Source organism: Adiantum capillus-veneris, chromosome 26 (genome assembly GCF_014529385.1).
Source record: "Adiantum capillus-veneris isolate H3 chromosome 26, ASM1452938v2, whole genome shotgun sequence".
Taxonomy (NCBI): Eukaryota; Viridiplantae; Streptophyta; class Polypodiopsida; order Polypodiales; family Pteridaceae; genus Adiantum; species Adiantum capillus-veneris.
The window spans coordinates 77,652,716-77,664,295 of NC_140956.1; the positions used below are offsets into that span (position 1 = coordinate 77,652,716).

General features: G+C 39.9%; 1 pseudogene; it reads right to left on the reverse strand.

Annotated features, from left to right (window-relative positions):
- Positions 1 to 10,458: 10,458 nt before the first annotated feature.
- Positions 10,459 to 11,127, reverse strand: LOC147423693 (uncharacterized; annotated as a pseudogene).
- Between the last annotated feature and the right edge of the window lie 453 nt (positions 11,128 to 11,580).

The following is an 11,580-nucleotide window of genomic DNA, read 5'->3' on the forward strand; positions in this document are numbered from 1 at the left end:
GTGGATAGACTCGTGCAAAAGTAGCTTCAAACTCCGTCATTCAGTGAGCACTTTATCTTTGGCTTTGCTAGCAAGAAATTGCTTCATGATGGAAAATCGTAGAGTTTTTCATGTCTTCGGAGCTTAAAGGCTAGCCCACCATTGACGAGTAGATTTTTGAAAGTGCATAGCTATATGATGTAGCTTAGAGGGCTCTGTGAAGCCCTCGTCTACTCCAAAGACCGCATCAAATTGTTGGATGAAAGCTAATATTTTGTCAATAGCACCAAAGGTGCCATCATAGGTGAGAAAACAGATACTCTTTCCTCCCTCTTTGAACTTCTTAAGATTTTGGGACCTTTTCCAAGCAGGGTAGGATTTGTGATGTCCTCTCCTCTTGTATTCTCTAGGAGAATAACCGCTGCTTTCATCGGAAGAGGAGGAAGGTGAAGAACAAGGACAAGAGGGTGACCTCTTTCTCGCCTTTTTCTTCTTTTGTTCCCTCTCTTTCCTTTCGGAGTGACAAGGAGAAGGACTATAGGATTATTTTTTCCTCTTGGGAAGAGTTGGGGATCATCGAGACCACCGTCTTCAAGGAGCCACATCTTCAGAGGAATTCAAAAATTCACTTCTTTCTCATTTATTGGATCCCTCCTCTTCTCTTATTGAAGAGAGTCTTCTTTTGGAAGTCTCAATGAGAGGCTTCCTAAGCTCTCTCTCTCTTCTTGGAGAGGTAGGGAAATCCCATAAGCACGAAGTTGTTGGGTAACTTCGGCTGGCAAGGCAGGGTTCCCATAGCTTGTTGCAACCTAGTAATAAGATAGTTCACAAACATTGAGGCATCATTAGTAGCACCTTCATGTGCAAAATCAAAGTTGTCAATATTCATTCTACTCTCTTGATTATTGTCAACCATGCTACTTAAACATATGTATATGCTACTTTGTGCTTTGGTACCCTCAAAAACCTTAGTTGTTACTCTTCTTTACCTTTGAAAATTAGCTCTCAAGCAGCCAAACCCATGGTTTAGAGACTGTTGATTGCAAAGATTAGTGGAGAGGATCTAACATTGCTGGGTTGATTATGGTTCCTGTTGAGCTTGCTAGTAGCTCAATAATGGTTAAGCCGGCCGAAAGACTCCATTATTAAGTTTATAGTTCCCAACGGTGTACCTCGAACTAAGTCCTTTTCAACCAAGTTAATAGATCCATGTCCCACTTACCCTCTTGCAATGAATAGGTCCAACCTTTCATGGACAACTTAAGGACCTCTCTTCTTAAGCAAGAAAAGAGAAACATATAGCTCTGATACCGATGTAATGGAAATGGACTATGAACATTGAGAATAGTGGAATTATGAAAATTGTAGTGAGCATTTTTTATGAGAATAGTCTGAGAAAATAGAGGGTGAACTTGATTAGAGGTAGCAACATAACCAATATACTTAATTAACTTGACATGAAGAATACTTTGCAAGAGAGAGAATTAGAGAACTTGACAACATTTGAGGGTTGTATTTATGTGGAGCATGCCCCCCCTCCAAAAGGCTTTTGTATTATAGCTTCGCACCATAATTATGCCCGTAACTTAGCTAAATGAAAGCATTAACTTGTCCCCAGCCTTGGTCCCAAGACCTCAAACACCTTCAAAGGTGGAGAGAGCTAGCAAGGAATGAGGGTGGGGAAGAGGAAGAAAAATTATTCTTACGAGAAAGAAATAGTGTCCTCTCATACCATTACTCATAGATCTTAGCATAGCATAGTAGCATAGCAATGGAGATGAAGAAGATGGCTAGGATAGAATTGAAGCATGCCTCTTGGTTGGATTTGCATTCCATAGCCAAGAGTTGTTGGCGTAGGCTCTCAACTTTTCAAGCTTGGAGAAGGAGATGGAGTTCTTGCACTTTCACCAAGTGAGGATGAGAGCATGTGAGTGTGTGAGAGAGAGAGAGTGTACCCCCAAGCACACCCCTAGCTTGCTTTGGTCGACCCCTCCTTGTAGCTCATTCTTGAATTTGATTGGACCCTTGCAAGCCTAGCCAATCACATGCTTAGTGCATATCAAGCAACAAGGTTAGCATTTGGACAAGTTTCCTCCTTACCTCTTTGCGAGAGAGGGCTTGATAATGCCTAGATAACTATTTAAATAAATTAAATTCTCAATGGACCCCTTTAGAGGTCAACCATTAGGCTTTATGCACCTTATGAGGGAACCATGGGGAGGAGCTTGACATGTGTCCTTGTTGCCTCTTCCGACTTGGCTTGCCTTGAGTGAGTGAGTGAGTGTGTGTGTGTGTGTGTGTGTGTGTGTGTGTGTGTGTGTGTGTGTGTGTGTGTGTGTGTGTGTGTGTGTGTGTTCTCTCTTATGTCCCTACTTGTAGGGCTCACCCCACCTTGTGTAGGGATGCATGTTGACTTTGGGAACATCTCACCCCTTGAGCACCTTAGTTATGAAGCCCCTCAAGCACCTCAGTCATGAAACATGACAAGCACCTCAAGCACCTTAGTCATCAAGCATGACAAGCACCTCAAGCACCTTAGTCGACAAGCACCTCAAGCACCTAGTCGGCAAGCACGACAAGCAACTCAAGCTTCAACCAGGTTCCTATCTCAAGCTCAGTCCTAGCTTGCCTAAGGTCTTAGGTCTAAGGACTTTTAACACTAACCTTTGGAGGTCTTTAATGAAGCTAACCCTAAGGTCTTTCAAGCTCCATTAGCTAGCATTGTTCTTTGACATACCATCTCTCATTTGGACCCATTGACTTTGGTCCCGTGCTGAGATAGATCCATTAGCACATGTCTATATTCTAAAACTTGTTCCCATTTATTCTCCCACATTAAATGATCAGTTTAACATGAGAAAATCATTTGGGTTAGTAGTTAGTTATTAGATTTGATGACTCTCTCTCTCTCTCTCTCTCTCTCTCTCTCTCTCTCTCTCTCTCTCTCTCTCTCTCTCTCTCTCTCTCTCTCTCTCTCTCAGCTCACAGAAATCTCAATCTCTCGCCCTTTGTGGCTTGTGGTGTTCAGACCCTTGCCACCTTGATATGTAAGCTCTATGTGGTGAGCTCGCAATGCCTCCATAGACATGGAGGATTCGAGCTTTGATATGTTATTGATGTAGCCGATGTGAAGCTCACTAGGTTGTGAGAAATGCCAGAGAAAAGTAGCGCCACAACATTTGACTTTGATACCACTTGTAGAGTGCATAATGCGTGCAGAGTGTGAGGATGAACAAGACCAGACAGGGAGTGTTGGTGAATCTCAGTGTGAAGATCGGAATCCCTCACTACTCCTTATTGTCCTATACAATCAAAAGAATAGATAAGGTTAGTATGGTAAGTGTGATGGGTGTCCAGCCAGTTGGCCAGAGCCCTCACACATAATGATGGACCTTTCTATACTGCATGGTAAATCTTGAGGGCACAAGCTTTGTGTAAGACACCACAAAATGAGCCATAGAAATTATAGAAATCATAAAATTCCAAAGAAATGCATTGATACTTATTGCTTTGGAAAGTACCTATTGATGTTGATTCTCTCTCCCCTTGTTTGAATTTTTTGATGTTCTTAATTGAGCTTGGGGCTCAATTCCCATTAATGATGTTGGATGGCCATTGTTGTTTATGACCATAGCCATAAAGATGATTAAAAATCTCTAGAGCCTTGATGAGTCTAGAGCTCGTAAGAAATGCCAATGGTAGAGTTGTTGGTTTAAAAAGAAGAAGCTATACGAACACCCATTGAGAATATTTTAAAGTCAAATGAATACAAAAGAGAAGCCTCAAAATAATCAACTTATTACATTTTTACAATTTGCAGACACTAGCGATGACGTCGATGGTGTTTGACAAGTTGCCATCGTAGTGATAAGGGTGAAGGTTGTGTTGTTGAGGGAGGAGGGCTACCGAGTGTGTTGAATGGTTATGGATGATGATACGGAGAAGCCAAAACCGGTGCTATTAAATTCGGCAAGTGGGTGTTGATCCATCAAAATCAAGCATAAAGTTGACACTGTATTCGGCATCATGAGAAGGTTGTGGAGACCGTTTCCAACTGAGTAAATGATTAGCACCTGGCATGGCTAGAGCCGAGGATGTTGTCAAAGAAGCAACGAAAACTATAATGATGATTCTGGTTTCCAACATGATATCAAAAGCAACCGATTGTCAAAATGAGGAGATACATATTGTATTTGCCAAGTATATGGAGTAGCAAGAGCGTATTGTATTTGCCAAGTGTATTGGAGTATCAAGAGCACTAACTCTCAAGAGAAGAAGATGAGGTTAGTGGAGAGTGTTTTACACTAGCTGAATTAGTAGCTATTGACCTTTCCTTATAGAGGCACTTGGAATGCTAAACTGACGCCTTCATTGATATGAAGAGAGTCAAGATGTCATGCTTGATATGAAATTACTAATTTTTATTAGTGATACAAGAGGTCGCTAATCACTTCTCTTTGATTTGAAACAAAACCTATAATGGATGAAATACTAACAAATTCTCCATGATAATAGGATAATGGGATTAAAGATAAAGTAAAGTATAAGTCTACAACTTTCAAAAACTAACCACAATAAAAAGAGCGAACAAGAAAGGACTATTTTTTCGGATTATGGCCTTTGTGGCCTAGACCTCTCCTATCTCTATGGGTACTACCTCTTGTACAATAAGTAGTCCAGTCATCTTGTGAGCATGTGAATGCACATGGCATGGTGAGTCTCACAAGAGTCAAAAGTTCTTCTCAGACATGCCCACTTGTAAAAATCAACCCCCTCGTTGTGGGGCCACTTTTGGCCTTTGGGTGATACACCTTGACCTTGGGAAAATGATGCTAGTGACCCTTGAGAGGTTAACCTAGCCATATACTACTGCTATTTAAGTGGCCACACATTGTACACACTTCCTAGTGTTAATTGTTCATTTCATTTCAAGTATTGTTATTGGTTTTCTACTTTGTGCATTATCCAATTGCTCTCTCCAATTTCCCATTATGAATGCTACATTAATCATCCCCAAAGTACTTCTAAAATTTACAATTTTTTTGCAACCAACACATTAGATTATGGCAATGTATGTGATCATCATTATTTATGGTGACGACATTATTTTAGTGCTCATGTGAAGAGGATGGACACTAGAATTAGCACATTGTCGATAGATAAGACACTTCTACTTGCACTATGGGGATCGAGAAGTTTAATGGGGAGGATTTTCACACCTAGCAGACAAAGTTGCAAGGTTACTTTATGCACAAACAGCTATGTGGTATTATCAAGCCACGTGTGGCTAATCCATCTACAATTAAAGGCACAATTACCTAGCCCAGATCGCACAATCTCAATCCAAAGATGAGTAAGTTCTTGACATAACTATCACTTCATGATAATTATTTTCACTTCAATGACAATTGCACCATGAGCATCCAAGCATGGATCACCTTAGAGGAGAATTTTTATGCCAAACAAAAAATGAGCAAGATAAGCCTTAAAAAGAACTTTTACAAAATCACAATGAATTAAGGAGAGAACATTTCAAGCCTCATGAATAGGTTAATGAGCATCATAACTCAATTAACTTACACGAGTCTCAGATCCTTGAGGAGCATAAGGTTGATGTGCTCTTGAGTGTTGTTCCTAAAAAATTTGACTACACAGTCACAGTGTTAGAACAAAAGGACCCAACCCATTTTGGAAGAAGTTATCGATGCTTTAATTGAAGAAGAAAAGAAGCAAACAAAGAGGACTTCAATCAATGGAGGAGCTTTCATTGCATCATCATTTTGCCAACATCTTCATCAAATAGGACAATTAACAAGAAGGGTTACGAGTGTGGCAAAACATGGCACTTTTCTAAAGATTGATGTAAGAACAAGTTCTGTAACAAATGTAGCATCAAAGGTCATCCACCAAAAAAATGCCATAGTAGCAGCAAAGACAAAGGTAGAGTCAATCTTGCAGAGGACAAAGACAAAAACAAAGATCAAGATGAGAGAGAGAGAGAGAGAGAGAGAGAGAGAACAGACAACCACTAGCACTGAGACAAAGTCTGGAACTCACTAGATGGACTAACTCTCACTAACTGAACTCAAAATATGCAAGACTGGGCTTATAAAGCCAATGTGATATGCATGATGACATCATTGACTATGTCAAGTGATAATGACCTCATAGATTAGGTCAAGCTTAGGAAGGTAGTTTAGGAGAGGTTCCTATGTACCTAGCATTGCCCCCACATTCTCATTATCTAAGTGTATGACAATTCTCTTGCTAAAAATTTATTTCTTTTGGGTCTCTCTCTCTCTCTCTCTCTCTCTCTCTCTCTCTCTCTCTCTTTGTGTGTGTGTGTGTTGTGATCTCATCAGCCTACTCTCCTCTCTTGATTCCTTGAAGGGCATCCCCCATTTTCATCAATGCCTGAGTGGAGAGTAGGCTCTGCAATCCTTGCGTGTGGAGGAGGAACGGCATGGTTCTTTGAGTAGAATCACCCGCAATGAAGGTATTAGTAGTAGAAAAGAAGGAAACCACTTGGGAAGTTCTTTTGTAGAGTTGATGTGTTCTTGAATGAAATTGAAGGAGTCAGGTGGACGCGACCCAATGTAATTGGTAGGTAGATCATTGTGTAGTAAGGCCATTTTTGAAGAGGATTTCATGATTCCTCAGACAAGGAGTGCTTACTACTTATGGAAAATGAGGCATAGTATATGAGGCTCAACTCCAAGATGAGGTGTGTTGGGACTCCAATCTCAATCATCCTATAGGAGCTTAAGATAAGTTGTGAGGGATTTGGTGTTTTGCATGAGTTGAAAGTAGACGGTGGCCAAATTTTGCAAAGAGACTCTACTAAATTCCTCACATTATTTTAGTGCCTGCCACTAAGGAATTGGTTTAAGTACCTTCAGAATGAGGTTTGGTAGGTAGTTTCACATTCCAGAGCCCACAAGAAGATTCTAGTCTCAAATGGTTGAGAATGGCAACAAATGAGGCATGCCATGTATGATTTTGTGAAAGGGAAGGTGCAGATGTACAATCATGGGTGGCTTTAGCTAATGATTCTTATTTGGACCTTGGCTCAAAGCTTGGGAGAAGATGCCTTGCATTTTGATGACAATGTTCTTGCACTTGTAGAACTCAATTGGCAATTGAAGTATTATGTAGACCTTGAGGTGCCAACAATGCATTCTTCATACTTTTATGGTACTTATGAGGAATGTATAAAACCTTGGATTTCATGAATGGAACAAGAGATGATGCATCTTCACATTGAAGATGACAGGGTAAAAGTAGAATTTGCTTCTCAGGGCCTTTCTAATGATGCTTATATTTTTATGCATATGCTTATTGAGGAGTGGTGCCATAGTTGGTTAGCATTGAAGTTTTCATTGTTGCTGTGTTATTGGAGGTTGGAAAATCTTATAGATTCAATAGAGGTGTATGTTGTTGCTCTTTTTAATTCATTACAGCAGGATTTCTAGAGTCTACAAAGGTTGTTTGGTTACAATGCCTTTGAGTTTGATGCCTATGGTTTACATGATACATAGACACATGTGGTTGATGAAGTGGAAGAATTTGTGCATCGTAGAGGCTATATAGGATAGTGATGAGGCTTTTGAAGAGAGTTATTGTAATAATTTTGAGTTCAATACTTATAGTGAAATTTGTTCTATGATGATGAGTCTTTTGATCACATTTCACTTAATGCTAATAAGGAATCTTCTTTTGATGAGTGTGTAGTATTTGACCTCTCTCTATATATGAGAGACATGAGAAAAATATGTCCAGATGAAGGTCATGATGTTGATGAAGGGAATCAAGCTTAGGAGTCCTTTGATGGGTAAGAGGTTTCAAAAGTATCTAAAAATTAATGAGTATAATGCATCATACTCTTCCAATGATCCCAATTTACAAGTTCTTTGCCTCTTGTTGACACTGGTGACTGCAAGAAAGTCGTCATGTTTCTAATCTAATACATATGAAGTAATGTTTGTTGTTGAGAACATATTGTCTCATTTTGAGGAAGGTATCAAACATAACACTACATGCATAGCTATTGATGGGAAGGTTGTAGCTTTGTTTGAGATTTCATGCAAAAATATGTCCATCCTTGATGATGAGGATGATTGAGGTTTTGAAGAACCTATGATAGAAGAAGACTTGGTTATGGAAGGCTATGTCTTGAGGGCTTGAAAGAGGTTGCAAAAACTAACATTTCAAAAATATGGTGAAAAATGCAACATTACAAGCAATAGCTTGCAATGCTAATTATGTTTTGGCCAATGATTGGAAACTATTTAAGGAAGTGGACCCCATTAAAAGAGTTATGGTTGATCTCAATCTGTCTCATTTAGTAGATTGGCATGTAGAGCAGGTGGCCCAGATAAGTATGTAGGCAACCATGGCCATTATTGCTAGTACTATGAATGTAATGATAGAGAATATGGCGAAGGCTTCTATGCATAATGAAGCACTTGGTTATCCTATTGATGCCCTCTATGAGAGATTCGAGTCCTTTGTAAGCACTTTGTAAGTGCTTCTATGCATGGTAAAGCACTTGGTTATCCTATCTACTTTGATAATCTTGAAGTTCTTTGTTGTTTATGCAAGGGAGTGTATGTCTTCTTTTCAACTGTGTGGGTGTTGTACACTATGGCCTTTTGATCCAGGTGGGTTCACAAATGTTCAAGATATCCATACCTACACATAGTATGTACATAGAGTGTGGCTCTCTTGGTGAATAGAAAATGTTTTTGTCACCAAGTTTTTATGGTGAGCTATGGAAAACATGTGTACAAACATTTGGTAGTAATGCTTGTCATGATGGTGCTTGGGGATTGGAACGGAGTGAGCTTTGGAGCGAGCTTTTTTTCTCTTTTTCCTTAAAGTTCATATTTAACAAAAAAAAGCTCGCCCAAGAGCTTTTGAAAGCATTTTTTTTCTTCTCTCTCTCTCTCTCTCTCTCTCTCTCTCTCTCTCTCTCTCTCTTCAAGATTTAGTACTTTCTTCCAAGCCTGTTTGTAAGCCAATGAGAATCTCAAAACAAACCAAAGAAAGGAAATATTCATGAGTACTACTTATGCAAGAGCATCTTGATGCTTGTCTAGAATCATTTAGTACTGCAATATACAACTCTATGGAGGTTGCAAGTAGCAGTTAGGGATGTCAAAAATCCCACAAGCCCAATGTCAACACTTGGTTGGGCATACCAATAGCCATCTCTAGCTTTTTCTTGAGTTTCTCTACTAAAATGTCCTATGATAAAAGCTTGGACCAAGCAGCTTGGAGAAATTCTTCTTTCTCCTGTCCCTTTCCAACATGTGGGATCTAAACTTGTTTGCAGGATGTGGAATGCTTGGAACACTATCAAACTCTCCTAGAAACCCTCTAGGGACTTTATGTCTATCCATTTATCTTTCCTTCTTGACTCTTTTTGGTTTGGGTTTTTTCAGGCAAAGCTAAAAGGGTATATGCAAAAAATCACATTGATGCTTCAAAGTTGGTGTCAAATCCTGGGGGAATCTTATTGCCAATGGAAGTTGAAGACATCATACTCTCTCCAAACAGAATTTTTTCTCTCAGTACCTGATGCCAATTGGTGTTTGGAAAGGGCTAGACTCATTTGTGGCAAAGTTCAATCAAGAGACCAACCAGAGTTGCTCAAGCAACTAGCTAGATCTCGTACCTGGCTAATCAAGCTTATAATAAGTTTAAGCCTAAGGGGGGAGTTGAAGATAGCTTGAAGAAGAAGCTTAACAAAAAGTGGAAAAATAAGGGTGAGGTCCAAACAGTGGCCTTATAGGTTTAAGTGCTTATGGGCATACCCCATTGCCAATAGCTATGGTTACTCATCCATCAAGCCATTTGTAGTGGTGAAAAAGTTGCAAGAGCTAGCATCAGCAATGGACTATGTGTCATATACAACTCTCAAGTAGAAGACTATTTACACATTTGGTTTAGTTGTGAAGCTAACAAGCCAATTATCAATTTTGTACAAGGTATCCTATTCCAAGTCTGAGCCAAATCTTTGGATTTTTAGGATCTTCTTCTTGGTAACTGCAAAGTCTTAGATGTGCCACTTTGAAATATCTAGACGAAATCATTATATGGTCCATTTGACTTCATAGAAATGTTTTTTTTTAAGAAAAGGATCTTCCTACCCTCTTTGGCTCCTTAAATATGACTTACAAAAGTCAGCCCATAAGATTTGTGATCTAATATCTAAAGCCCCTATGGAGTGTATTACCATCACTTCTATTCAAAAGTACACTAGATGGGAACAATGGAAGTTTGTTGTACCAAAACTCTACCAATCCACTAGGTTAATGAGGAGGTATCTAGTCACTTAGCTCTGCAGTTGTGGGGATTACCTGGCCCCTACCTGTGGGTTTTTTGTATCTTTCCTCTACCTTTTTTTAAATACAATTCTACTTTTTTTTTTAAAGTCCTATAAGAGAGGAGTATGCCAGTTACTTGATCTTAAAGTATTCAAGCCTCTGTCTTGTCTTTGAGTATACCATCAGCAATGGTTGTTGCAACGTGTGCATGCAAAGGTGGTGGTTGTATTTGTGTGGGATAGAGCTCACCAAGTAACTTTGGGTCAAGGTTGAGTGCCCTTACTAGCTTCATGCCAAATTTGCCCTTTGGTGTTATCTATTTTCATGCTAATCTGTTGATGGCAAGTATCACCAGCACCATCTACAACAAATACAAACCTTTTGGTTGGTTGGACCAAAACCAAAGCACAAAAATATCACCTTTTGATGATTCAAATCCAAGCATCCTACAACTATTCAACATGCTATCTGCATGTATGCCTTAATAAGATCACCCATTAGCACTCGTTTTGTCTCTATCCCCAGAAACCATCCGCATTCTTAACACTGAGGTTGATCCCTAACATATCCCACCCACGTGGTACAAACATCCATATCTGCTTAGGGGGCTCCATCCATCGTTGCCAATAAGGGTATGTACAATGAAGCAATTGTATTGGTGCTCAATGTCCATAAACTCTTGAAGCTCCCCTTAGTGGATTATGGTCCACACCCCTTGTTCAACATTCACATATGGTACCTTCACCACCATTAGAACTCCCATTCTGCGAATCCACAATGGCACCTTCAGCTTGGTCATATCCCAAATAGTCTCTGTCATGTATCCAAAGCCTATGGCAGGTTGAAAATGTCATAGGTCTTTGCAACAAGCATTCTTTTGCACCCTCTAGAAATGCATGCCAAGACTAGATTATAGATGAGGGTGCAAGTGAGAGGGGGCATTCAAGGGACACTACGTGACATAGTGCAATGCCGCATGTATTGACTCCCACCTTTCCATACATGTGAATAATGTTGCATTTAGATATAGCCGCACCTGCCAAATGCCATCATCAATGAAGCATATTTTTGGGTTGAAGTCATTTGTGCAACATGTTACCAGAAGGATGCTTTTCAAAGAGAGGCCTGCAAATGTGGTTGCATTGCCCCAAGCTTCCATGTGAGTTTTGTCATAGAGAATGGCCAGCCGACCATGAGGGAGGGATGTAGAGTGTGCTACAAAGAAGGCATAAAGGATTTCTCAAGCAAAGTCCGGTAGCCAGCGTGCTCTACA